The following is a 26,573-nucleotide window of genomic DNA, read 5'->3' as shown; positions in this document are numbered from 1 at the left end:
TGTTATACTCTGTAGGTACAAAACTATTAACCCAGGGAGCCAATTCAGCTCTTGGTAAAGGTGTCCAATTATGACAAAAGACATAATATTTGCTAATGTCAACTGTTACCATCTATTTAGCACCAGTGTTGTGCCAGGCCCTTTTGCAGGTGATTTCCAGACATTCTCCCATTTGGTTCTGAAGACAATTGCTATCTCCAGTTTGCAGGTGAGAAAACTAGGCTCCAGGGGAGTTGTTTTAATTTGCCCAACATGTATCACAGCTAAGAATGGTGGAATCAGAATTGGAACAAGTTCAGTCTCATGTCACAGCTCTTAACCACGTGTTTTCTTAAAGTTGAGGTACCGTGAGGACTAAACAACGAAAAACGATGATCCATACTCCAAGTTCGCAGAGTAGGAACTCAAAAAGGAAAAACAACAGTAGCTAAAGGAAGTTGACAATTCAAACACAAAAGCCGAGATATGCTTGAATTATGAAAACTTTGATGTGAAATACCAATCACAGATAAAAGGTCAGATAAAATGGAAAGACATATGTACAACCAGTGCTACAGATTTCTCCCCTACACATGAAATAGGTGAAAACATGGAAATTTAAATACTTTGGACATTTAAGACAAGGTTGACTTTTTGCTAGAAATTGGTTTAAGTCTCTTTCCTATAAGCTTCTTCTATAGACAAAAACAAATGGAAGAATTAAAAACAGAAAAATGCACATCTTTCTTCATTTCCTTTAGTGCATACTATGATCCAGCTTGAGTACAAACTTCATAGACCCAGAAGATATATTCTTTAAAGTTAATCCAATACTGAAGGGATTAAGAATGGCATTTTTTGTTAACAGGTGGGAAACAAACTCAGAAGCAACAGCTGATTCACTCTTATTTCTTTAGATTAAACTTTCCAGTAATTATAGTCCTTTAAAAACTGCATTCATAGCCTTACGGTCTGCAGAGTAAAGAATCTATCAAAAAAAGAAAAAAGAAAAGAAAACAACTAAAACTTTTTCTAAGATACAGAAACCAGGCAGTGCAAGTATCTTGTTCATCACCGAAAAAGGCCATCAAGTTGTGAAATCTAGGTATTTCTTTTTCCAATGTCTGAGTTTCTGTTCCACAAACTTGAACATTTGTACAGAAGCTAAGGAAAAGACAGTGTATAGGTATTTAATGAAGAGAATGGCTGTCTTAGAGTAGAAAACCCGCTGAATTATTATTATAAAATATGTAATAAGCATACCTAAAGAAAAAACAAAAATATTATTAAATATATGTACTTCTTACCTTCTGGAAAGCCTAACCATATCAGGGACTGGATCCCCAAAAGACAAAAAATGTTGCCTATACATAAAATCTATACCTGTCCTCAGAATGGAGTATAGTTAGCCAAATATCCTGCCTTTGTGCAGCAGAGCTGCAGGTTGAGTGCGGCTTTCAAACCATGTGACCATCGGGACTTCAGACCTGAAAACAGGTGTCTAAGAGACTGGCTCTGTTTCTGTTGCCTAGGTTTGACACTATCGTAGTGAGTGGAGTAAGAACAATCTCCAATCCACAACTTGATGAGGAGGCTTTTTGCTCTGTGCAGTTCCAAAGAAGACTGCCAAGTTCTTCGATACAAGTTTTGCAGGCATCAAGCCAAGCAGCTTGGCTTGTGACTCGAGTTTGTGAGAGTGCAGGCTTTGGGACCAAAATTGCATAAAGGATTATTTTGGTCTGAGGATGTCCTTAATTAGTCAAGTGCTAATAGTAGTATGTAGGTCGGAAGATTTAAAATTTCCCATAATCTCCCACACCAATCAGGAAGAAAAAGCTTTTGGAAAATCACATGTGAAAAATCAGGAGTGTTGATGTCTCAGAATATTTCTAGCAATATCTAGATAGGCAATATTTCTTTCTATGGAATATCCCAAGCCATTCAATAAGCCGTTATGTCTGTATCATGCTTTGCAAAGTACAAAGGCCTCTGATGTACTTTTCAAACTCATAACAAGACGAAGAGAGATAAGGCAGGTGATGTGATCCCCAATTTACATATAAGACAACTAAAGCTCAGTGGGTTAAGGAACGGATGAAGCCATAATCATTCCCCATTTCAGACATGAACTTGTCCATTTAATAAATGCCAGAGAATTTCCAATTTACAAAGTCTTGTGCAAGGTGGTGAACTAAATAAAAAAAAATGGTGTAAATCAAAAAAAAAAAAAAAGAAGAAAGAAAAAGAGAAAACTAAGTAATTCTAGAAAAGTCAGTAATGAGAGTAACAGGTAGACAAAGAAAACCATCTAAAATACAAGATGAAAGTGTCAGCATTATTTAGCAAACAACTACATTTGTCTTTTTCTACTGAGTTTTACAATTTCGGAGTCAGCTGGAAGCAAGTCAATGTGTACTAGGATGCTGAACCCTCTCTTCTTAGAGGGAACCTGGTCCTGGTGTTCAGTTTGTATAACCTCCCTTCCCTCTGGGACCCCATGAGCAATGAACCGCTTTGCTCCATGACAAACTGAGAACAAGAAACAATGCACAATCATCCAAAAGGCCCGAATATTAGGCATGGCACCTGGAGGGCATGGCCGCCCCAAATTCACTAACAAGTCCCTTCTCCAGAAACAAAGCCATACCTTCCTCTGGCTTCCTGTATGGCTTCCCTGAGTGAACCTGGCCTATTGAAATCACATATGATCCAGTCAATACAAATGCTGTATTGTCTTTGTATTGACTGGATCATATGTGACGACCCCACAAAGGCTGATGCTACAATCACATGGATGTCAGAAAGCTTAAGGAAGCCATAATGGCCCACTTTCTATCTTGCTTAGAAACACTACAGAGCTTCTGATTTCAAAAGACTGGTGTTTGTGCTGGAGGGACTTATAGAAAAGGATGAGAGCTGAGTTTAGCATGCTTATTTATTCTTGTTGCCAACAGAGCTGCTCTCTGGAAGTATTCTGGAAAATTCATAATGTCCAGGCCAATGTATTTATAGTAAATTAAAGCAGTGTTTTATTATGATGATTATTTCCTTGGTTACAGTGTTGATGCTGAAAATTTAGGGAAAATAAAGCCCTTGTTATCATGCTTGTGAAGGATTTTAAGCTAACAAAAAGTTCAGTCTTGATTCCAGGGCAGTTAATTAAGGTTGACCAAGTCAGGCAGAAGTAAATTAACTTGGCTGATCAATTATTTATATGAAGCAGAATAAATGCCCTTAAAGAACTTAGCCTGTTCATGAAAGGATGTGTAAATTAAACTAAACATACTTTTGTAAAATATATTTCCACTTCTATGGGGAGAAGAGAAGTTAACTGCAAAAGCACTTTTAGGAAAATGATCAGAGTGATTACACGAACCTCCCCCCATCGAACAGGGAAAATTCTCTTTCTCACTGTTCATCCGTGTGCAAGGAAAGAAGGAAAATGGCATGCTATTTTGAAGAGATAACAGAAGCTCTTAGAAAAAAATGAAGGAAGGAAGGAAAGAGGAAGGGAGGGAGAGAAAAAGAGGAAGGAAGAGAAAGGAAGGATGAAAGGAGGGGAGGAGGGAGGGAAGAATGGTACGAGGGAGGGTGTTGAGATGACAGGGAGGAAAAGAGGGAGGTAGGGGGAGAGGAAGGGCGAGCGGGGAAGGGAAGGAGAGAGGAAGAGAATAACTCTAAGAATAGAGAGACTATGTGAATTTCTATATTTCAGAAATATTGAACATGTGGCTCTTAGTTCATCATCAGTTATACTCCATGCAGAATTTATAGACTGGACAAGAATGGGGGTGGAAGTCGGCTAGCTCTAGTTCTAAAAGAAGTACTCTCTGAATTACTCATGTCTCATCATGAACATTCAAATTCCTTGATGATCATGTTCTTGTTGATGAGGAAATAAGAATGAAAACTTTGTATTAAGATATAAAGCATACACTTACTTCTGGGCTCATTAGCTAAATAAACTGGTTCCCAGTAAATGTGCAAAAAGTACACCTGGCAAACACAAAACTCTCAAAGGAGTTTTAAGGAGAAAGGTGCAGTTAAGGAAATCCACTCCCTCCTCCTCCCCCGCCCCCACCTCAGGCAAAGAGCAGGGTAGCCCGGGACTCGGGACTCGGGCAAAGGAGAGCATCCAGATGAAAGTCAGCCTCTCAGAAGAGTGCCGCAATAACTGACACCTCACAGTTCCTAGCGTGTGGCACATACTTTCAGTTGTTTCCCTTTCACCTGGTAAGATGCTACTGGAACAGGTTACAAGTGAAACTCAGGGGTTAAGAAAGCGGATAAAGAAAGGGCACAATGGAGGGGCCACAACTGGCCCCAAGATGCTGAATCACTGTCTACAGGTGGGGGTTTCATAGCAGACTCTTTAAAAAAAAAAAAGGTGGAGAGAACAAAACAAGAGAAACAGAGTGACAACAGCTGATTATTTTCTCATCTGAGATCACTTCCACAAATTGTGAATGAACCCTTCAGACACCACCATCTGTCTATCCGCTGCCCCCACTGGCAGGGGTCCCATTTCATGGAAAGACCATCCAAGAGCCAAGTTTAGGAAGACAAGTCAGTGTGCTGACTGTGTTAGGAAGGCACCATCTTCCAATACCAAATTTTCATAATTATAACAGAAAGGCGTAAATTTTCTAATGCATGGCAGTTCAAAAAGTAATCAAGAGAATGAGCCGGAGGGCTACTTTAATGTATGCAAAGCTAGTGACCCACAGTAAATGGGAGGTAAGCTACAATGAATGCAAAGTACTGCACACAGACTGAAGTCCTGGTCTGATGAGGGACGGCTAAAATTAACACCCAATTAATTTCCGAATTGACAAACAAATGAAACCCATAAATCTACTTTCTCATTAATTTTCTTGTGGTATAATTTAAAGCAGTAATATGAGGGCAAAAACTGAGCATTATCCATCATAAATATCAAAAAGATAGCACTGTTAACACCATAAATTATTCATATTACCTGTTGTTAAAAATGATTTATGCATTATCAACTTTATCATGCACTGTAGAAATCTAGATCTATCTTTTTAAAATCTGAAATTTCACTTAGCACTTAGGAAGAAAAAGTTCAGGGGTGATGCAATTGTCAAACGCATGTTTAAGAAAAAGTGGCCACTTATTTAGCCATGTAGGACATCAGGGCAAAATTAGAATCTTCCCAGATCTTAGGTTAGTAGAGGTTGAGAATATCTTGGAGGTGATGAGTTGGGCCTCTCAGGGGGAGGAGAAACGAATTAGCTCTAGAAACATCCTTCCTAGAAAGTACTGTGTATGTGTCCTAAAAGAGCTACTCATCTCTCCCGCCTTCGAGAATGCAGGAAACGCAGGGCTTGGTGCTCGAAAGGAACCTGTACAGGCAACAGCACCTGGGTGCACCTTGGATAGCCAGTGGGGGAGAACCTACAGCTATGGGGACCCAGAGAAGCAAGAAATCCTCAGTAGGTGAGAGGTTTAGGAGGGAAATTATGTGCACTGTTAATCATGTGATATGGTAGCTCTCTCGCTTTAATAGTTCAAAGGAGAAAAAAAGAGAAATAGGAACTAGTTTGCATTTATCAATTAAACCAGAAATATTTTATGTTTATCGATTAAATGGAAGAAGAAGCATTTAGATTAAAATGATCGCCTTCTCCACTTCACCTCTGTTTAATAAGAACTTTTTCAAAATTCCTTTATCTTGAACTGCACTTTTCAGGTACACCCTGCATGTAGTAGGAATTTAATACACAATCGCTGAATTTTTAACTCAATGATTAAATGGCAGAAAAATCCAAGTGTAACCTCTCAATTAAATGAGATCAAGGGCTTGCACGAGCCACCACCTTCTATGTCGTACTTTTAAAATACTCTATTTCTTGGACTTCTTGGGAATGAGTAGCCGTTTTGGAGTTCTGAAACTCAGAAAATAACTCGTCACTAAATCATTTTAAGTCTTTATAGAAGTAGGATTGTCTCAGTCATTGAAAATTTAAAGATAATCAACCAATGAAAAACTCTACCAAAACCCATGGTGAATATTTAATATAGATAAGGACAATTCAGATGGTTGGGAAATGGTAAATAATAGCATGTTTAATTTTCCCTGTAACTCATGACTCAGAACAGTTAGAAGAACAGGGTTATAATAAAGGCACTTCTGAATTCCAATACCAGGGCAGAAGTGCTGTTCAGAAAAACTATAGATGTCTCACTCTCACGACCTGTCTTAATCAAACTTCCCTGGACACTTCAGTCTTTATAAGACATCGATAAGTGCAGATAACAAGCATCCCACCCTTGTAAAAGTTACAGATGTCCAATTTTTATTTTTAGAATTTCGGCTACCGCTGGACTTGTTTCCCTTCTCTCCCAGTAAGACAAGAGTTTAACTGCTGTAATCACAGCAACTGTGGGCAAACTATGGAGGTTAGAAGGAAGCCGCTCTAGGAAACAGAAGTACAAAGGAGAATGCATACCCGCTCCCTAGCGTATTAATCCAGACAAGCTCAAATAAGTAAACAGAGTCCAAAAAGGAGCTTTGCCAATCCAGTAGCAGGCTGTTTGCTTTGCCATAAGGAAGCTTCTGAAGCTTAGGGTATGACAGGTCCAGGTATTCTGGGGTGCTTAATTAAAATGCATTTTTACAGAACAGAATAGATTTTAAGTTTGAGAACTAACAGCCTGCCGAACTTTAATCATCTGAACATTCAAACAGCTGAACTCTCACAAATAGCCTGGTGGAATAAAGTGACCAAACAACCAGTTCAGAATATATATTCTTTCATTTCCATATTTTATGTAGTTTAATATATATGGGGCCAGGTTCCCAACATCAATCAATGAGTGGCATGTTCGATGACACACTTCACGTATCTCCCGCTTTGCCTCCAGCCTCGAATCGCTCTAGTGGCCAATGTGAACAATATGTTCACAGCATCATGGCAACTTAGTGAATGCAGGCCGTCAGAAGTCTGTTGCTTGCATTTCTGTTGTATGAAAAGGGCAATTATTTAATTTTATCCTTCAAAAACTCCAATATGCATACACATATCCCCTCTCCGAAGTTTCTCTTACAGATAGATGAGCAGGCTTTTTCTGACACAAAGGCCACACTTTGTTGAAGGTCATGACCCCTCAACCTCCACTCTCACTGGAGTCTGTGTTGTATCTTTATAATTTACAGGAAATGCTAGCAGAAACTGCCTAGTATTGAAACACAATGCAAATTTAGAAACAGCAACAAACAGTAATTTAAAAAAACAACAACAACAACAAAAGATGATGTGAGCTGAGTTTTCTCTCCTGTTTGCAAAACACGACAAAGGACAGCCTTATGTTCTGTCTTATCTAATGTGGCTCCCAGTGTCCAAAGCACAAGAGACACATGGAGCTGAATAAAGAGACACAATTTCTGCTTTACTCAACTAGAAATACAATGCGTAAACTCATTGTAAAATGAGACAGGTAAGAGTAACAGATAAGAATAAAAACAGTAGCTTTTAAAAACATATAATGTATATTAATCATATGATTTCCTCCCAGTTAAACTGTCTCCATTTATATGGCACAAGAATTATTCAGAACACATCAAACTAAAAAAGTTAATCTTCCCGTTTCAAACTTGACAAAGTGCATACATCACAAAAGATCACACGCAGCCCAAACAACAACACGCAATGCACACACGACAATACAAAACCCAAGGACTGTACCTGTCAAAGGTGATCGACTTGTTCATAGCACTAGACTGTTTCTCCTAGACCTTCTAAGTCCTTGTTTGCTCCACAAAGAGTTTTCTACCATCTGATGTTCTATTACTGAGCTAGTGGCCTTTCAAGAGAGCTCTCTCCCTTCTGAAAAAAGCAAACAACTGCATAGATATCATTACACTAAGGAAATCTCTTAGAAAAACCAAACAACTTGCTAATCTCTCAGCCCCTTCATCCAAGCAAAAGATAAGAAAAGCAAACCTAAGTCTGTTTCAACCACATTCCAGGGACAAGTTCCCCTTTTTCTTTCTTTATCAAAATTCTAGCGTATAAGTTATTTTTTTTTCTGTGTGTGTGTGCGTGTGTGTGTGTGTTTAAAACAGACCTTGCAGGATAAACTGCTGCTCACACCCACAAACAAAGCAATATTTGTTTAATAAGGATTGCTGCCATGGGTACAGTAAACAAGGGGCCCAGCATTTGTGTTTATGAACAAACACATCATCTTACAAGAGCAATTTAACATTAACCAGGTGGAATAATCAACAGATTTCATAGGTGACACTAGGGGCAGGACTAATGTAAACAGAACTGGGGAGGAGAAAGGGGCCACTCTTTGGGAATCAAGGTCGAGGTAAATGCATTACAGAGTAAACAGCTGCAAAGAAAGCAAGATAAACAAACAGTCATTCTTCTGACATTTAGAGAGGCAGAAAGGTTGTATATTACATAGATCAGCTGCTGACCACCATGAAATCAAACCAGTTGGAGACTAGGACTGCTTGTTTGCACAATGCCATGTTTGGCTATAAACAACAATTTGCTGTTACCAACCTCGCATTACTCATCATCACATAAGCCAGAGCGAATCAAGTGAAACCTGGTTAACTCTTTACTGGTGACATTACTTGGAAATAAAAAAGCATGGCTCCCTATAAAAAAGAAGTCACAAAATAAGGCAAAGAGAGCTCAGTCAACACCTGCCTTGTAGATAAAAAGAAACGATCCAAAGTTTAAACTACTAAAAGTTAGATCTGGTAACAGCTTTAAAGGACTGTAGTGTTTTCATGCTTGAGTAACTTTGTATTCATTTCCTGGGCTCATCTTTTATCAATGAAATATATGTATCACACAGGATTCGGATCCTGAATATTTTATCTAGGTTTTTAAAACCCTGATTTTCCTTCTCCCCGAGTTTCTTGTTCCAAGATACCTTTAAGCACACTGTGTCCACAAAGAAATTTGTAGCATTCTCAACCGCTTTGCAAAAGTAAAATTACATCAGGTTATAATTTTGTCCTTAAAAAAGATTATATAAAAATAATCAGTTGATGTTACATCTAACCACTCGGAGTTCATTCTGTCAGCTTATCAAAGAAATTTTATCCTTTAAACCCAGGAGTGAATAAGTTCAATGTGTCTAGCAATAAAAGTGTTAGTAAGAAATGTTTTATTTTCAAATTTTGCTTCTTGTGGATTAACATGTAGAACAGCGGATTGTATAAAAAAAATTATCATGCCTTGTCAGAGATATCATATTTAGGTACATAATTTGCAATTACCGTATTAGTTTGAATCTATTTACAGATACCTTAACATTATTAAATTCCTTAATTTTGATACGTGTGAAGAACATCCTTCCATTACTTAAAATTTAATAAGAAAAACAGTTTGATAATTTATATTTGGTAACCTATATTTTACACTTATAATCAGTTAATTAATTTTTTTTAAATTCTGCATTATGTCAGTGCAAAGTACAGCAAAACAGTAGTCTACTGGATATCCAAAGCAAAATTTGAAAATAAAATGAAAACAAATAACGGTACACCTCAGAAGATTCTGGAAATTACATTAGTAACAATCAGATTATTGGAATTTCCATCTCTGTCTAAAAAACACAACAAAATTTTAGCAGTCACCCCATTTAACCCTGATCCCACCCCACCAGTTCCACTATAACCTTCTTAATCTTCTCTGGCTGCTCTTGTTCCTATCTCCTCCTCCAATGCTCTTACCTGAGTTCTGCCACCCTGAAGTCACAAAGTAATAAGAGTGTTCTTTCTCTTGTGTTTTGTTTTGTTGTGCTGTGGTCTGTTTCCTAAGTCCCTCCCTCCTGACAGTCAGTCTCCTTTCACCAAACCAACAAAGCCCCGAAGCCTCAACAATGTCCAGAGAAGAAATTTCCAGAGTGTTCAGTGCCCTTGTAGAAGGGTATTCCTCAGGTTTGTGGACTTGTTATCATCTATGGACACATGAAGGGACACTGAGACCTCTCCCTTTTCTGCGCTAGAAAGCCCTGAGAGGCTCGAGCTGTTCCACTGCCCTAGAGCAGGAAAGCCAGCCTTGCTCAACTCTGAGATGATGCAAATCTGGTTGCTGGAACTACTAACATAGAGACTCTTCCTCCAATGCTTTGGGATTGGACTGTTCTCAAATTCCATGCTCTCTAACCTAAGCGTGAGGGTAAGATGACTAGGAGACATGGAGAAGTGAAGTACCTTATTCCATATCCCAGTGAAACTCAAGAGAGAAAAAAAAAATGAATAAGTCTAAGAAGAATGCTGTGTCCTGCCATCCTTATTCCCCATCTTCACTGGAAAATGCTAATTACCCATTATCTGCACTTTCAGTCTTTTCTAGGAGCTTTCCTGACCTTCACTTGTATTTTATTTTCATAAAGCCTGAATGAACTAGCCTACTGGCAAAAGATTATAAAGAGAGTTTACAATTCTAAACGTAATCCAAAGAGTTGTAACCATTTGCCTTGATAAAGGCCAATAATTGGGCCCTTCAGTCCTTAAAACCAAGCCAAACCTAGGCACATAATCACTACCCAAATGGGACCCTTTTGTATGCCAAGATGATTCTACTGATTGCTTTCCATGAATAGGATTTTTTTTTTTTAAATGCCTTTTTCCTTTATACCAGTTGTGGTGGTAAACTTTGTCCTAATTCACCTTTATTTTTACTTGCATGTACATAGTTTACATTTGTTCCCCCACAGACCCCAAATTTTTAAAGCTTTATTTACTAAATAAATAAAACAAAATAAATGAAAGAGTAAGCATGCCCATTTATTAAAGAGTCTTTTATATATCACTTGGTATACTATTTTAAAAACTGAAAACAGTCCCGAAGAAGCTCTGGGGACCCACGATTGGAAAGCATTGTTTTATTCTTTTCACAGCTCTTCTCTGGGGTGAAATTCTTACAAATTCTAAGACTCAAAGAGTAGTCATACCACCTGAGTGGACACTCGAGCCAGTTTCTAAGCCTCAAACATTCACTTCTACTTCTACCTTTATTATTTTTGCCATCTCCATCTACGCCTCCACTGTTATTTTAAAAATTCATTCACTTTTGACAAACATATAAATCTATTTCAGAAGAAACCTTATATCACTTTGTCATATGGAAAATCAGTATGTATCCCTTTATAGAAGAGAAAAACTTTATAATAAATGTATTACAACCTAACCAACGTTATTAAATTCTAGCTAGATCCTGCTGCCCACAAAGGCCCTAAGCAGGAGCCATGTTCTTTCTTTGTTAAATAATGAGCTTACAACCAGAAGAGATTAAAGACACACTAGCACCAAATGGAGACTTTCTCCTTGGCCTTATCAGAAGGATTAAAACTGACTGAAAATGGAATTGCTTCAACATCAAATCATAATAATGAGAATTGGTGAATGATTTATGAAGTATCTAACAATCCTCTTCCAACAAACCACTGAGTAGTACAAGCATACATACTGGGGAATGGAGCTGGAGGAGATTTTATGTGAAGTCTCTATCCTTGACTCTTAAGCACAGTATTCCTAGCAATGCAACAAAGCACCTACAAAGAGCCTACTCTATATACTTACGATGCTAGAGAAATAAGCAACTGCCTAGACTCTCTACTCTTGCCCCAAACTAAATGGGGCTCCTGGATCATGAGTATTATCCTTATAGAAGACAACTTAAAAATCAAACTGGAGATCTGGGATTCAAGATGGCATAGAAGATAGAGGTCGTGCATGCCTCCTATAGCAACCACACCAAAACTAGAGAGCAACTAGTACGCAGAATCACCAAAGGTCTGGCTAAACACAAACCCTCCAACTAGGTCACCTCAAATAAGAGGTCACCTCAAAATGGTAGGAGGGGCAGAGACGCGAAATGGTGCGCTCTCACAACCGTGTGTGGCAATGGAGAACTGCGAGGGCAATGCTGGCTGCAGAGCTACCTCCCTCACCAGAGGAGCGAGGGGTACAGGACTCACATGGGTATCCGCAGCCCAGGGTTCCAGTGTCGGGAAGAGAATTCCCCACAATCTCTGACTGCGAAAACCAGCAGAGGTTGTGGCTAACTGAGACGGAGGGCTGCGGGAACCGGAGACCTTCCTCTTAAAGGGCCCATATCCAGCCTTACTCACTCATGGATTTGCTTGCTTTGAGCTCCAACACTGGGGCAGCTGCTCGAGGGGTGGCAGGGAGATATGGGGAGGAGCTGAGCTGTCGGACTTCAGGGCGAGGGCTGTGGGGGCAGCATACACCTGCATTGAGATGTGGGCAGAAGCCAACGTTCCTCTGTCGAGTCCTCCCCACTCCCAGCCTGCAGACGCAGGCACCATCAACGTGGGTAACACAGTTGCTCCACCCAGGGGATTCCCTGAGACTCTGCCTCTCCCAACTTGTGGGCCCACCCAAGTCACTTCCAGTGATTTGTTCCATGTGAACGGGCTGTCTTGGCCTCTGCTTCAAACTTTCATAAAATCTCCCAGAGGCTCACAAAACCCCCCACAACAGCATCTGGCCTTGGCATGCCCTGTACCTCTTAAAGAGCAGCCCTAAGCCACACACTAGCCAACCTCAGTATCTGACTTGGCCCTGGAGGTACTTATAAGCCCAGTACTGGTGGCAGTCATATGTGCATATATGGATTGCTCAGTGACACTTACCAGGGGGCCCCGAAGGTACACAGGCTGTGGCTGAGTACACAGGACTGTGGTTGAGGTTGGACTGCAGCTGAACCCCTCCCAGGTCTGTGCCGTGGGACCCCACAGCATAGCTACTACATAAAGCCACTCTATTAACACTGGGAGACTTAGGAGCCCTACCTAATATATAGAAACAGACACAGGGAGATGGCCAAAATGGGAATACAAAGAAGCATGTCCCACATGAAAAAATAGAACAAAGTGCCAGAAAAAGAACTCACCAAAATGGAGACAATATACAAGATTCAGAGTTCAAAACACTGGTTATAAGGATGCTCAAGGAACTTAGGGGAAGAGTAGATTAACTCAGTGAGAACTTTAACAGAGAGATTTAAAAAAAAACGAATAAGATGGAGATGGAAAACATAATAGGAAGCCAGTCAGAAATGAAGAATATAATATCTGAGATGAAGAGTACATTAGAGGGAATCAACAGAGTATATACAACAGAGGATTGAATCAGCGAGACAGAGGATGGGGCAGCAGAGGACACCCAATCAGAACAGCAACAAGGAGAAAGAATCGAAAAAAAAATGAAGATCATTTAAGAAGCCTCTGGGACAATGTTAGCATCACAGGAGTACCAGAAGAAGAGAGAGGACAGGGAATTGAAAACCTATTTGAAGAAATAATGAAAAAATTCCCCAACTTGGTGAGAGAAATAGATATACAACCCTAGGAAGCTCAGAGAGTCTCAAACAAGATGAACACAAAGAGGCCCACACCAAGAAACATCATCAGTAAAATGCCAAAGGTTAAATTCGAAGACAGAATCTTAAAAGCAGCAAGAGAAGAGTAATTAGTTACATACAAGGGACTGTCCATAAGACTGTCATCCAATTTCTCAACAGGCCAGAAGGGATTGGCAGAATATATTCAAAGTGATGAAAACCCAGTACCTACAACCAAGATTACTTTACCCAGCAAAGTTATCATTTAGAATCCAAGGACAGATAAAGATCTTCCCAGGTAAGAAAAAGCTAAAGGAGTTCATCGCCATCAAGCCACTATTATAGGAAATGTTGGAGAGACTTCTTTTAGAAGACAAAAATAAGTGTCAAAAGTCTAAATAAAGAATGGCGTTAACTACATATCTATCAATGAGTACTTTGAATGAAAAAGAATTAAATGCTCCCATCAAAAGACAGGGTGGCTGAAAGGATAAGAAACAAGACTCTTACATATGTTGCCTGTAAGAGACTCACTTCAGACTAAAAGACAGACTGAAAGTAAGGGGATGGAAAAAGATATTCCATGATGCACCTAGAGAGTAGTGTGCTGAGTGGAGTAAGTCAGATAGAGGAAGACAAATGCCATATGATCTCGTATATATGTGGAATCTAAAGAAATAAACAAACAAACAAGCAGAAACAAACTCATAGTTACAGAGACCATTTTGAGAGTTACCACATGGGAAATGTTGGGGGAGTCGATGAAAAAGGGAAAAGGGATTAAGAAGCACAAATTGGTAGTTACGAAATAGTCATGGAGATAGAATGTATACCATAAGGAATATAGCCAATAATATTGTAATAACTATGTACGATGTCTCAGAGGCACTAGATTCATTGGGGTGATCATTTTACGAGTTATATAGATGTCTAATCACTATGTTGTACACCTGAAACTAATATAGCATTGTATAACAACTACAACTGAAAAATAAAACATTATTATTAAAAAAAAAAATCAAACTGGCAGATTCAACATAAGCCTCCCTCCTGGGTCTGCCTTTTCTCGTACTGCCAAAGAACAGTTCATCAGCCACTTAAGCTGCCTTTCTACAACACAAGTTCAGAGTTTATTCAGTACCAAGTAACTACTATGTGATGAAAACTATAAGCATATCATTCACATGTTTTATTGGTCAAAAAGATGGATGCTTTTATTAGCCCAACCTTTTTTGTAATGGAGTGCCACTGATGACCCAGCATTAGCCTCATTCCTTGCCATTAATCACACTTCTAAGAGCTCATTTTGCCTTAAAATCTTAAGAAATTGCTATAATTTAAAGACATGGTGTCTACATAATGGGAAATGCCTCACAGATTGTATCATTTCACAAAACACAGTATTTTTTTTAAAAATGAGAACCATGACCATAATGCTAAAGTATTACAAAATGGGAATAATTTATATCTACAAATATAAAATGAGATATAAGCATTCTTTTGTATTTGTGGCTTCCCACATCTGTACATATTAATCACTATTTTTGGGAAGTGGATTAATCCAAAAGCACAGGCAGATAGTTTACATAGATTAAAATGTATATAACACTACCTAACAAATGAAAAATAAAAAGGAAAGGAAAAAAATCTAATGTAAAATGACAGAAAAGATGTGCTTTGAGAAAATTCCATCAGTGGCATATTTCTCATTCGTCATCTGTAATTCCTGTGCCTTGTCCGTCCAGGTGAAGAGAATTAAAGCAAGCTCTTCAATAGTGACTTCAAGTTCAACTATAGGTATCTGCCACTTCACTTTCAGTGTGATTTCAATAATATAACAATGCCCTGAACTTGTAAGTTCCTAGCTCATTAAACCATTTAGCACACCTGTGTACTATAAAGGATGGTGTATCTAAAAGAGTTTTCAAAATACAGAGCTAAAATAAAATTCTTCAAAAGTGCCCTTTCAATTCTTATTACTACACAATTAAAACACAACATATACACATTATCCAATCTTGCATACACACAAAAATGGAGACACTGTTACATGATGAATGAAGGGTAGGCTCTCATCAGACATGAAGATGATAAATAGATTTGATATGAACGGCTGAGAAGAACAGAGAATCAGAAGGCCTAAAATCAAGAACCCAAATACGGGCTTACAGTCAGCAGGGTTGAACTTAGAAACTGTGAAACAGCCAGAGGCTGGTGACAAAGTATAGGTGGGGCTAAGTATCAGACTGCTCAGTGATAAGTAAACACAACTTCGATTGAGGGATCCCTTCTCACTGAGGTATGCTTCCCCTATGCGGTGGTGTCAAATAGTCAAGATAAGCACCTAGACCTTGGACAGCCCTTCTCCTAACCCTGACTAGTAAAAGGGCCAACTTGTGTACCTATGTCTCACGAGCTAGGAGGAAGTGCTCAGCCAAGTGCGCTCTTTAGGAAGAGACTGTCATAGATATGCCAAAAAGAAGGGCAGAGCTTGAGGTGCCCAGAATAGGTAGAGTGGACACCAATAGCAGGATCATTTAATTTCATAACCACACAGGACAGCCTCCCCTCACATACTGGGTACTGTGCCACTGAACAGCTACAGAGTCGATGGTGGGACTGTCTGATGTCTGGTGACTGGATTCTCAACAGGACTCATTCATCGACTAAACTTCCAAAGAAATTTCTGAAAGGGTGTTGCTATTCCTTGGCATTTCCGTGGTAAATTTGAGGGGTGGAGCAGAAACAAGACCTGGTACCAGCATGAGACTTATAATGGAGGCAACAGGGCCCATTAACATTATCAACACATGAGTTAAGACTCATCAAACATCATAGCCCCTGGACGACCAACTGATGGAGGGACCAGTGTATTAATCCAAGAGCAGATCCTTGTGATACTTTCCTTAGGATACCAGTACAGGTGCAAGGGTTCTGTCCCACGGCAAGGGCTTTCCAAACAGAACCACATATACCTCCAACAGATGAGGAAGTTATCACTTTTTGCACTGCACCTGTGGAGCAGACGTCACACAAAGCATGGTTCTATGAAGAGTAGCATGGGTATCTTCTGGGAACTTAGACATGCAAATTCTCAGGCCCATCTCAGACCTACTGAATGAGAATCTCAATTTTAATAAGATCCCCCAGGTGATCACAGGCACATTACAGTCTGAGAAGACAGGTGTGGTGAAAAGGAAGCGGCCATTAGACCAGACATACTTGAATTGGATTCCCCACTCTGTCAGTTTACAAGTTTTCAGCAAGTGGCCCAACTACTCTATCTTTCCATTTCCTCATCTCTAAAATTATATCACTCTGCATCTGGGTTCACTCATCCTTTTAAGCAATATTTATTTTGTACCTAACATGTTCCATTGCTATATATTAAGTTTTGGGGCAACAACTGATACAAATCCATCCACATGGAGGTGACTGTCTAATGGAGAAGAAACACATTAATCAACTAGTCATATAAATAATGGAGATTATAACTGTGATAAGTGCTACTATGAAAAATGCACAGTGTTCTGAAGGCACACAATGCTAATATACACAAAGTGCCTTGTAAGTAGTATGTGCTCAATAAATCACAGCAATTACTAGTAGCCCATAAAACCCAGACCTTTGGGAAGCTACTGAAAAATTGCCAAGTGCAGAATACTCTTCTCCACATCAAAAAATAGACCTATAGTAGGAATGTGTTCTCAGTGAAAAATTACTTTTGAAAAACGTTTCCTGCTTTCTTCTGGCCGTATGAGGAATATAACATCAACAAAGTCAACATTACTTCTAATAATGGCTTAGAGAACGACGTTAACATTAGTTTATTGTGAAGAATTAGTTCTTGTTTACCAAGTTGCACTTAAAAGGAAAAATGCAGAGCAGCACAGAGGGTAATACTGCAAAATAGCCTTGTTCTAAGCTGTCATTTGATTATCATTTTAAAGCCTTGATACCTAAAGAAAATCTTTAATTGATTGTTCAATGCCATTTTTCCTTTATATAAATGCATTTGTTCAAGTCAAGAAAGGACATGCTAATAATTGCAGACAGGATTAGCAACCTGTACCTCATGATGTGGACACAAGTGGTTCATTATCAGTGAACTCACCACGTGTCTATATAATCGGAAAACTGAACTGAACAGCAATCAGAGGGCCTGTGACCAAATCCCCACCACCGAAGATGCCAACCCCGGAGAAGGGTGGCTTTAGTCTACCACACTGAATGTGAAGCTTTTCTAACATTACAGCTGGGTGTGTTCAGTGTTCCTTAAAACACCTCTCCAATATCTACCATGTCTTCTCTTTGCTCATTTCCCATGAATTCGTGCACTTTAGATAAATATATATACATATGTGTGTGTGTGTGTGTGTGTGTGTGTGTGTGTGTGTGTGTGTGTGTGTATATATGATGTAATAGTTCGCCATATTTGTACAAGCTTTTAGTTCTTTTCCAAAAAAGAACCTTTTCTGACCTTTTATCAGAATGTCCCTGACCAAAACATACAAAGTAGAATAAGTTAATATGGAATAGGCAGGGAGCTTAGGACAGGTATGTTATGTGAAATACATTTTGTGTTAAAACCTCGATCTTAACATATACTGGGTGAGTGATACAACCATCAGCTTACACACTGGAGAATCTATTTTGATTTTTATTAAGTGAAGTACTATTAGGTAGAATAGGACAGAGTCACTAGCAGCTTGGTTAACAGTCAAAAGTGGGTGGTTTCCCATTTATTACTGCCTGGAATAAGATATATATTTAGGATAACTTCCCTTGGACCCAAATACTAAAAATGCGAAATATGAGAGAAAAGGATACTCCCAGAGCACATCTGGCAATGTCTGGAGACATTTTTGGTTGTAACAACTGGCTAGTGGGAGACCAGGGATGCTATTAAATACTCTACAATACAATCCCCAAAACAAAAATTATCCAGTCCCCCATGTCAATAGTGTCATGGTTGAGAACACTGCTCTATGCAAATCTATATTATTTTTATTATGAGATGAAAGCAATGCGCCCTACTTCTTGTTCAATAATAAATTTATAATATGCCTTAAAATTTTGATGACATGACTTCTGCTTGCATTTCTAATTCATAAATACTACTGAACTGAGCATTTATTATGTGTCTGGTTAGGCAAGACTTAGGTGACGAGTGACATGTGAATGGAGTGCCGTGTTTCAAGAGGTTAGGCGTGAGGAAGGCTGAGATGGGCTGAGGTAGGGCACGCTCGTAAGCTAAGAAGAGGACAGGTGCCTGGAAAAGGAAGTGGCCAAACCTGAAAGTGAAGACTGGAGATGGAACCTTAATGTAGCATGGCATAGAGAAGGTCTGGGACAAGGGGAGCTCCTCAGGAAAAGAAGTCTGACGGAAGTGCTCAGGAGAGGATAAAGCTTGGAGACTGGGGAACAAATTTGGAAGCCTTAGTCCAGCACTGACAGAGGCAGAAAGGGTGGGAATGAAAAGAGGGCTGGGCCTGCCTCCCACTTCCCCCTGCTTCCTGAGCGCCTGCTCCCTTGTGTATCCCTCTCCTTCTGTCAAGTAGGTATGCCAATCTTAAAATAATCTTCCTCAACCTCAAGTGAATCTTCTCGCTCCCTCCAGCACTTTCCTTCCTTTTACTGCCAGCTGATTGAGAGAACTATACCTCATTCTCTCTATTGTTTCCACTTCTTCCCTCCCACTGGCTTCTCAGCCCACTGCAAGCTGGCTTCTGCCCCAACTCTCTGCTGAAAATATTCTTACCACAATTCTTAATGTGCTTGGAGTTGCTAAATTCAATCTACTTTTCTATGCTTACCTTACTTGACCTCTTGATGACACATGACACTGTCATTCATACTGTCCCTCTTGAAATTCTTTTTTGCCTCCAGGTTTTCCTGCTCTTTGTGGTTCTCTGTCTACATAGCTGGTGGCTCCTTCTCACTCTTTGGAGTAAGCTTAACTTCTGCTCATTTTTAAATGTTTCATCTTGCCTAGAGTTCCACTCTCAGGACTCCCAAGCTCTTAAAGCTGGGATCAGAAAACTTTTTCTGGAAAAGGCCAGATTAGTGAATATTCTTGACTTTGGAGGCCATAAGGTCTCTTTTCTAACTACTCAGAGCAGTAGCTCCACTGTAGCACAAATGCAACCAGAAATAATACATGAACAAATGGGCACGGCTGACTTTCAGTAAACCTTTACTTACCTAACAGGTGGCAGCTTGATTTGGTGCACAGGGCTGTAGTAAGCTGACCCCTGCTCTAAAACGCAGTCTCTGGAAGATGACCTTATCCTTCCCATGGCTTCACTTCACACCTGCCTGTATCCGGTGACTCCTGAATCATTTTAGGTTTCAATCAAAGTATCCTTCCAGAACTGCAGGCCCCTATTCCTATAATCTCCTATATATATCTACTTTGATATCCTAAAAGAACCTCTACTTTGTCTCAAACTGAGATCATCTACTTCTTCCTCTACCGAAACTTCAAGCCAGGGGTTTTCGAAGATGGGGTCACATTCTTAAACAAATTATCTGATAGTCTTCCTTCTCTTTGCTTTTCCACATTACCAATTCTCATTCACTCTACCTCCTAAATAATATCAGCTTCTCCATAACTCTTGTTTCAGAGCATGCTCCCACTACTTTATAACTCCAACTGTGAATTAATGCATCTCCTAGTCTGGCCACACCAAAGCACTTTTGATTATGTCACCTCCCTTGCTTCAATGGCTACTCTTTCGATGGCTCCCTATGGCCTCAAGTGTGAAGTCTCAAACTTCTAGGCCTTCTTCAATACAAAAGCAACTGGCCACATGAGGCTACTGTGCACTTAAATGTGGCTAGAGTGACCACAGAACTGAATTTTTCATAAATGTGTAATGTTAATGCAAATTAGTTTAAATTTAAATTAAAAATTGATATTCAGTGCAGTTATTGGAAAACTTTTAAGTATGTGTTGAACACCTTGTGTATGTGAATCTACTAATCTATGTTTTCAACTGTATGTTTTATGAATTTTAATATCCAAATGGAAATGATTTTTCGGACTTAGTATAAAAGAAAAGAATGTAAAGTATGTCTTTCATAAATTGTAATATTGAAATGATGACATTTTGGATAAACTGAATTAAATGAAGTAATATTATAATTTATACCAGATTATTTCCACTTCATTGGAAAGATGTGGCCAATAGAAAATTTTAAATTCCTCATGTGGCTCTCATTTTATTTCTGTTGAAGAGCGCTGAGCTAGGCACACAGTCCTTCACAATCTGACTGTACCATGTTCTCTCTCTTACCTCTCACTCCCTATCTATATTGTGGCCACGCTCAACAACTGACTCAAATGCCTCTGTACCTCCACACATATGTTCCTCTGTGCCTCTGCTATGAATCTTTAAGGAGCTCATTCCTGTTGTACCTCAAAACTCAGTTCAAGCTAAGAAGCTTTTATAGACCATCCCCCACCACCAAGTCTGAGACAGGCATTCTTCCATACGGTCTCTTCAAATTTTATGCTAAACTCTTGCAAAGAAATCATCACACTGGATTCTCGTTTTCTGAATGCTTAACTGTAAGCAGGCATCATGTTTTGTACCTAACAGGCTACCAGACAGTTTCATAAATAATTCACTGTCAGAGATTTGAATGAATGAATGGGATAGCATGTAGCTAGTACCAATGACATGGGAGCTGATTAAAACAGCTGAGGCAGGATCAGTGAGGTTATTGATTTCCAGCCCAGGTGATGTGGAGAATAATGATGCTTTCATGAAAACAGCCAAGTGAAGGAAAGAGATTCTCAGGAAAGAAGCAGAGTGAAAGCAAGAGCTAGAGGGAGTCATTAGTACAGAGACAACAGTTCGAAGGGAGTGGATAAGATTGAGAGGGGAGGGAAAGGTTTCTCTGAACTAATGATAGTCAATTCCTATATTTAGGAAACACAAAAGTGACATTTACTGAGTACTAAGTTCTAATCCTCACAACTACCCTGTAATGTACATATTAGCCCTAAGTTTTTAGAAGAAAACACTGAAGGTGAGGGAGTATTAACACACATAAACAAAGCTGGTGGACAAACATTCGAACATCAAAGTAATCCCATCTCTGTCCACTACACTACAGAGGTAGAGTCAGGGGTAGAGTGTGACATAGAAGCTAGAAGGGAGCTTCAAGAAGGAAGGGGTGGTTGGTGGTTTCATGTGGTTTAGAAAGGTTGAGTATAAGATGATGGAGAAGGCAAACGGGAATTCTCCCACCCAACATCAAATATCTTCATCCCCATGTCCTTTCCTCCTTTCCTTCTGAGAGTAAGAGGTTGTTCACCTTCTAGTTTCCCTCCATTAAACTCATGCCTCCACCAGTTATCCAATATTGCCTCCATCTCTCTACTGGCTCCCTCATTTTAGCCACCAACTCCCTTCTCTCTACTGGGTCCCTTACCTTAGCCTACAAATACATCAAGGTCCTCTGATCTTACACAGTCATTTCCAGGTTACTCTTCTGCTCCTCCAGTGACCAGCCTGCAGCCTCTTTCCCCTATTCAGTTAAGCATCTTGAAAAGGTGCTGTCTCCATGTTTTTATCTCCTACTTGCGTCTCTCTGCACTGTGGATTCTCAATTCTCCAGGCTAGGATAGTAGTGCCTAAACTCTGAAGCCAGTTGGAACCAACTGCTTCAGCCAGGTCGAGACAGTAAGACCGGGGTAGAACCCTGGAGGCAGTATTTACACCAGGGAGGCCTGGGGAAGCGGATGTAGGACATACCAAAAAACATAGACCAGAGGTTCTCTGTCACACCTAACACCAAAGGCCACCCTTTGAAGCTTCTCCCATAGCTTCCCTGAGACCATGTCCTCTGGTTCGCCAACTGACTCTATAACCCTTCGCCTCTTTTTGCATTTTTAAAGGATTTTACTATTTCTACTCGCCCATTTAACGTTGGTATTCCTTAAGATTCCCCTGAGCCCTCTATATATGCTTCAATCCTACCTATCCCATGATTACTCCAGATTGAATCATTCATTCATTCATTCATTCATTATACTTCTCTCTTTATTATTTATTCCCACCAAAGTCCTTCAGAGTCTCTAAAACTCAAGATGTCCAAAACTGAACCCTCTTTCTTCAAGCCTGCTACTTTCTCTGATCAGACAAAAGTCGCTGTCATCTCCTTTGACACTCAGTCTGTCATCAAGACCTGGTTAATTCTTAGTCTCCTATGTCTGTCCAATTTATCCCCTTTCTTTTCATCATCCCCATCATCATCCATCCTTTACCATCTTTCTCCTTTACTTCTCAAGGGACCTTTTGCTAGCAGCATAAACATCAGTCAAAACAAAACTCAAAGCAGTCAAGTCACTCCTTTGCTTATAAACCTCCGAAGCTCTCCTGTTTTCAAAAGATAATCCTAATTCCTTCACTCAAATAACAGGCCCCCTGGGTAACACCCTAGACTTCTCTCCTGTAGTCTTCCTCCACTAACTTAGCAATACTAGTGATTACTTACTATTTTCCAAACATAATTTGCTCTTTCATAGTTCTATGTATCTGTTATCTCCCTCTTGGATGCTCCTTTTCTATTAATTTGATCAATACACTCCTATAAATTCTTTAAACCCCAGCTCAAACGCTAACTTTGGAGTGGAGATATTGCATTCTAGGTACTCCATATGTATTTTATTTTTATGCTGACCAAAGGTCAGGCACATTTCCATATGATAATGACTAAACATCTCCTCCCACTAGGTCAAGAGTATCTTACCATTGCTTGGCTAAAGCCTAATAGCACTGGATACATTGGCAAAAGTTTGCTAAATGAATGAATGAATCAATGATAGGGTCATGGAGGATGTGGAGTGTAGGCATGGGCAATCAACAATACTGTCTAGAATATGGCAGCAGCTCAATAAACTGAGAATTCCTTCTCTCTTGCATACTAAGGAGGCGATCAAAGAGAAAAAATGCCGAAGATTCTGAGTTTAGAAAAGGGAAGTTTAACATATCACATGACTACCACCTTTATAGTAAAAGAGGAATTAAATAATCTACTGAGATCAAATGAAGGTATAGCAAAGGCTCAAGTGTAGTGGGCAAGTTTTAGGATGTTCAGTGTAGTGAATGAAAAGAATGTAAAACCACAAATGCTGGGACCGCGGAGCCCTTGGGGGCTTGCTTAGTTGACTCCAGAATGCAGAGCTGTGTATACAGCATGGTTTTGAGACTAGCACCCTCAGTATTCATTAGCTTATTAGGAAGAGCTGTGGACTCAAGGTAAGACGGAGTGAGGAGTTGCCAAGGCCAAAGCAGTGGCAGAAGAAAGGATAAAGGAGCGAGAGATGGTAGATAGTATACTACTGAAATGACTAGTTATGGATTCTATGCTGGGTGGGGAGGGAAGTAGACACAGGACAGAGAAGATAAAGTACAACCAATGCAAGTGATGGGACAGCCCTGATCAAATGGAGGATTTGAAGTATCTGTGTAAAACACATAGAGTAGTCTCCCCTCATCTGTATGGGCTATGTGCCAAGAACCCCAGTGGATGCCCCAAACCATGGATAGTATCGAATCCTATACATACTATATTTTTCCTATACAGACATACCTATGATAAACTTTCATTTCTAAATTAGGTACAATAAGAGGTTAACAAAAATGACTAATAATAAAATACAATTATGACGATATACTATAATACAAGTTATGTGACTGTGGTCCCGCCCTCTCTTTCAAAGTATCTTATGATGATGTGGGATGATGCAATGCCTATGTGATGAGATGAAGGGAGGTAAATAACGTAGGCACTGTGATGTAGCATTAGGCTACTATAAGGGTGACCTGAACATAAGCACTGCAATATTATGACAGCTGATCTGATAACCAAGAAGGCTACAAAGTGACTAACAGGCAGGGAAGGTATACAGCACGAAGACACCGGGCAGAGGGATGATTCATGTCCAGGAGGGATGGAGGGAGACAGCGCAAGATTTCATCATGCCACTCAGAATGGCATGTAATTCAAAACTTATGAATTGTTTATTTCTGAAATTTTTCATTTAATATTTTTGGACCTCAGCTGACCACAGGGAGCTGACACCACGGGTAACCGAAACTGCAGATAAGGGGGACTATTGTATAGGAAAAAAACAAAAACAAAAACCAAGAAACAGCGAGGTTTAGACAAGCTTCTAAAATCATCCGGCAAGTCAGAAGGAGAGGACCCGGCACCTCACACAGGGAGACACAGTAGGTGTTCAGTAGATTTCTGCTGAGTAAGTGAGTCGATGACTGAAGGGACAAGACATCCCCTCACCCAGTGGTCCGATGTGACCTGCCAGCATCTAATTTATCACCAAGCTCATGAGAAAATCATCCTGGATTAACAGCGTACACCAAGGACACCCCAAAGATGGGATGGTCTGACAAGGTTATATTCGACATTCTAACAGGGTAATATAGGCAATATGTTTAAGAGTTAGAAATACTCAGCTATAGGGGTGCCCAAATCTGCCAGGATCTGGCACATTACAGAGAGTCAGTAAATATCTCTTGAATGAATAAGTGAATGAATGAATACATAAGTGGATGAATGAATGATGGAATATACATTACTTATAATACCTATAACAAACACAGGCTGCCTTTCAAAATCATCCCTCATACAATATTCACTTAAGTCTCATTAAACAAGCAACGTGGAATGAAGAGATAAGTCATCTTGTGTCTCAAAAATTTAGATGATTCAAAGGCACCAACTGGGAGGTGGCAGTGTCTAAAGGTACCTGATTCTGTCACTTGACATGTTATTCTGGAACATCTGTCACATATAAGCTGTCGATCCCCTTATTCCTGGGTAGCCTCAGTTCAGAAGTGGCTCAATCTGATCAGCAATGGCTCTCTCTTTAATGCCTCTTACTTCATAAAGTACTAGTGTAGCTCAATTCTCTGAACAACTGGGAAGGAAACAGAGCTGATAAGAGAATTAATACTTTCTCCCCAAATCACATCATCTAGGATAATAAAAGAATGTTAAATAAATAACTCTTAAATAGGAGAAAAACATTTTAACATAAAGCTCTAAGCCATATTGATGTTTATAAGTATTACGGGTTCAGGGGAAAAACTTCTAAGCTAAGTCATAATTGCTAATGCTGCAGATTTGTTCCCTGTCTGAGATAAACACAGATTTACATATTTTGTCCGTCTGTTAAACATTCCTGATACTAAAAAGAATTTTTCTTTACAGGAGTAGCTATTTTTCACTATTCATTTCCAATTCTCTGCCAACTGGCTTCCTTCATCCAGCTGTTTGAGATTTCTCACACAAACGCCAAGGTTAGAAGAAACCTTCTGAACCATGGGGTCATGAACCCAATCACATGTATGGAGAGCAACAGCATGCGAGGAGATTTCAACACAAGCAAGAATGGACACAGGAAAGGGGTGCCGACCAGAGGGGCACAAGAAGGGCTACGAAAAATCATGTCTTAAGACACTTATGCAATATTTACGTTAGGACAGTAGGTTCACAAAAAAACTTTCACCTTCTAGAAATAAATGGTGGTTTTACAGATTAAACTTGAATGATTTTCAAGTTTTATAAATCCAATTGGAGAGAAAGGGGTGGAGAAAAATCTTTTGTGTCAGTACTCTTATTTTTCCAGTAGCTTTACTTGACACATCGAGGATGTGGGCACTTTTTTTTTAGCAGCCTACAATGCTGGACTCCTCTGGGGAAGAGAATTTTAAATTACATCGATTTTAATCTTCCCATTTACTAGAGCTAACTAAAGTACCTCTGGTTAGGAACCTGGGTGTGTCACTTTGCCTTACAAGGTCTGAACTGGTAACAATCTCAGGATCTTTCTTGTAGGCGAGGCTGGATTCTTCAAAGGACAGATGCTTGTTCTGAGTCTGACGGATAATGCTGACATCAGAGCACTGCCTTTCCAGTTCTGGATTCTCTCATCAGGCCCAGGCATGACTCCTGCCAGCCTCAATGCCCCATTCCTCATGTCAACCACTCTTAGAAACACCTCTCACCTGTGCTGGGGCCTCTGTCAGCACAGGTAATGTCAACGTCTACCCTGAAATCCCTTTTCCTTTCTGGGGTTCCCTCTCTTTTTGCTTTCCCTCCCTCTCTCAGTCTTTCTAGCTTTCCATTTATCTCCCAGTCACAGTCTTTCTCTCACACAGTCACTTGCTCTCTCACTCTTAGAATTTTCCCTAC

The 26,573-nt window shown here is 39.7% G+C and overlaps 1 protein-coding gene across 7 annotated transcripts in view; it reads right to left on the bottom strand.

Annotated features, from left to right (window-relative positions):
• Positions 1 to 26,573, bottom strand: part of FOXP1 (forkhead box P1) — a 573,767-nt gene that overhangs the window by 216,822 nt on the left and 330,372 nt on the right. The window lies entirely within an intron of this gene.

This window comes from Pteropus alecto, unplaced genomic scaffold, assembly GCF_000325575.1.
Source record: "Pteropus alecto unplaced genomic scaffold, ASM32557v1 scaffold75, whole genome shotgun sequence".
Classification (NCBI taxonomy): domain Eukaryota; kingdom Metazoa; phylum Chordata; class Mammalia; order Chiroptera; family Pteropodidae; genus Pteropus; species Pteropus alecto.
The sequence above is the reverse complement of the archived record's forward strand: the minus strand, read 5'-3'. Positions and strand labels throughout refer to the sequence as shown.